Source organism: Leptonotus elevatus, chromosome 6 (genome assembly GCF_054856555.1).
Source record: "Leptonotus elevatus isolate MCC_2025b chromosome 6, RoL_Lele_1.0, whole genome shotgun sequence".
Taxonomy (NCBI): Eukaryota; Metazoa; Chordata; class Actinopteri; order Syngnathiformes; family Syngnathidae; genus Leptonotus; species Leptonotus elevatus.
The window spans coordinates 24,114,706-24,118,253 of NC_141244.1; positions in this window are offsets into that span (position 1 = coordinate 24,114,706).

The window sequence follows — 3,548 nt, forward strand, 5'->3', positions numbered from 1 at the left end:
TTAATTTTGAATCATTATTGCTGAACTAAGTAATTCTGATTCATATAAAATTATGCAAATTTTTTTTGGGGGGGGGGAGTATAAAAATGATGCGTAATGATAAAATTTGATCAGCAGTGTAAGAATTCGTACTCACGCACAAACCCGATAATATTTAATCATGAGAAGAAATTCTACTCGCGGATATTATTTTTAAATTAAATGCAATGCAATTAAATTCTGCTTTAAAATAGAGCTTTCTATTCTTAACCACTGTGTTAGCGTAAGTTAGTGACATACAACGCCGTTTTAATTTACACCTAAATTCAGGTTACGTCGCCGTCGTAAAGGAAACCACTCATAAATTCTACTAAAACTAAAGTACAAACATTCTCTGCTACTTGTGATGAATAAAATGTCGTGGTCGTGAAAGTAGAAGTGCTGATTTGTCTCCTGTAATTAAGTAAAAACAAGTTCAGACTCCAAAATATAGTTATCTATATATCGGTATATGTTTTTGATAACTTGGTGCTCATATTGACGGAAGAAAACAAAATCGTGTTAGGGTAAGAGCGAGCTAGCTAGCTGGCTCAACTTTTATGTTATCAAAACAACTTGTTTCCAAGGTTTTGCTAGCATTGTGAACGCAGTAACAAACAATGCTAAAACTAGCTTGAATTAGCTAACAACTGAAGAACCTTACTTGTATGTGTTTTTTCAGATTTAACTGAGAATTTTTGACCGCCAGAGGCTTGTGGTTTTTAGACTGGCACAAAGCACAACCCATTTGCCATTAATTATTCTTATAGCATACAGCATCAAATGATTCTCTTAAATAAGACCAAAAAATAGAGAATATTTTACTTCTTTGAATGTGTAGCCGTCGTTGCTAATGCGCCTCCATCTTGCTACTGTTCCTGTTGTTTTCCCATCTTGTATAAAAGACCAAGATAAAGATCTCAGTCAATCAAAATCTCAATGAAGGTGGACTTTACGTTTCTCTAATGCCATGTTTTTTTTTTTATGTTGTAAAAGTATTTTTGCACTTTGTTTCTTTCTACCACTGCCTGTGCTTGTAACGGCTTCTTGTTATTATATAAGTGGTCTGAAAATAATATACCAAACCTTTAAGACTAAATGCCCGCTAAATAACATCATGTGATACATGTGGGCAAGTTTGCGGAGGCGCAAATGATCAGAATGATACTTTTGGTATGACGACATTCTTGCATTGCAAATTGCTTTCTGATGGCGCTGTCAAGCGGCGTTGATGACCTCAACAAGGACAAAGCCACGCCGGCGTTGTAACCGTCATAAAAACAAGGGTTGTTCAAGTAGACGGCTCGCACGCAGCGAGGCTGTCATCGGTAGCGAAATAGATCTCGTAAGTCTCAAATGTTACATGCTAGCAAAAGGGATGATGTTCACCTGCCAAATGTCTCGCAGCAGCTCGACTGCCATGCGAGCGATTAAGCCATTAAAACTTCACGTGATACTCCGGCCACTTGATGCCCCCCCTTCCCTCCGTCCCTCTGGCGTGGAAATTAAACGACGATCTGCGCTGACACGGCGTCAAATTACTTGTCATTGTTTTGGCCGAAAGGTTAACATGCGCCATCTTTCAGTGCGACGGGCCTCGTGGGAGGGATGAGCACTTGTCAGGGAGACAAACAGGCCGAGCGAGCGAGAGGTGTGGAGAAGTGTGTCAGTGAACATTGGGTCACACCGTGTGCTAAATTTACACGCGAGTTAAGGTTTCACCTCGGGGGAGGGGGCTCAGATGGATGGGGACCCGGGAGGGTGCCAGGGGGAAAGTTGTGGGCGCTAGAGTGAGAGAGGAAGGTGAAACTCTCAGGTGGTGGTGGCGGGGCCATGCATTTCGTACCTGGGCCATCAGTGGGGACTTACCCAAATCAAAACAAGTCTTGAAGCACCGCCACTACGATCACATCGCAATTATAGAAAGCACCAATATTAGACAAATCACTGTAATTGACCCAACTAGTGGATCAGTCCAATTTTTGACCGAAATTGGGTTGTTTTTTGGCGGGGGTTATTTATTTAACCCAAAAAGTCGGATGACCTCTTTGACCAAATTTGTGTTATATTTTAGCTAACTGTTTTTAGAATTAATACTACTGGGTCAAAAATAAACTTAATTTGAACCCACCCATTATTGGGTTGTTTTGTTACAAAATAACCCTTTTTTGGGGGTTGTTTTATACACACACACACACAAAAACATTAAAAAAAATATTAGGTCAGATTGACCCAACTAGTGGGTCACTCCAATTTTTGACCAAAATTGGGTTGTTTTTTGGCGGGGGTTATTTATGTAACCCAAAAAGTTGGATGAACTTGCGTTATTTTTGAGCCAACTGATTTTAGAACTAATACTACTGGGTCAAAAATAAACCAATTTATGGTCCAAATTAGAACCGACCCATTACTTGGGTCAATTTGACACAACTTTGGGTTGTTTTGTTACAAAATAACCCTTTTTTTGGGGGGTTGTTTTATACACACACACACACACAAAAATACATTAGAAAAATAATGTTGGGTCAGATTGACCCAATTAGTGGGTCAGTCCAATTTTGGACCAAAATTGGTTTGTTTTTGACCCAGCAGTTTTTCATAGTGTAAAATGTAAGAATTATTCGTCAACTAATCAAGGAGCGGCGTGTCTAGCCCCTTCATTCCAAAAATCTGCTCTAGAATTTACGCCTTATTTCAAATAGAGTCAATGCTGTAAGTACGCGTTGGGCTGTTTGCCAGTCAATCACTGCTCACACATAGACAAACAACCATTCACGCTCACATTCACACCTATGGACAGTTAGTCCTCAAGACAAAAAATATGCGTGTTTTTGGAATGTAGGGAGAAGCAAAAGTACCTAGAAAAGACGGGGAGAACTTGCAATCTGCACTTAGTCAAGATTCAAACCCTGAACATGAAAACGGTGATGCAGACATGCTAACCACGTGCTGCCCTCTTGAACTGAATATTACTCATAGTCAACAGGGTTGTACCACAAATGAATCCGTTGAAGTGAAGCACACTTGTAGGCACATCTTTCATCGCAAAGCACTCTAGTATGACCTCTACCGTCTTTTTTTTTTCTTTTTTTATGACCTCCCAAAAAGAGAACGCCACACATCCTATACTGTCTGAATCCTATATTGAAGAATTGAACGCTATACTGTACGTGCTTACCCGCCATCCTGCATACCGCAGACAATGTCAACGTGCGTCCACTCCGTCAGCAAGTATTATTGTCATACTTTCAGCTCGCGAGCGGGCCCCGCTTCCATTAGCATCGTGCCGCACGACTCGGCCGGAATCTGCTGGATCGGACCGCCGCGCGGGGCTCCGAATTAAGAGCTGCTGACACTTTATTGTCAAGCTTCGAGTGTCCGTATTAACCTCAGTGTGTCTTTCGATGCGTGTGTGTTTGTGTGCGAGTGCAGACTTGGTCATACCTGGTCTGCCACTGGCTGACCGCGCGCCGCGCGCAGGCAGGCAACTGGCCGCCAGGGCAAAGACGAGGAAGGGCAGATTTAAGGCG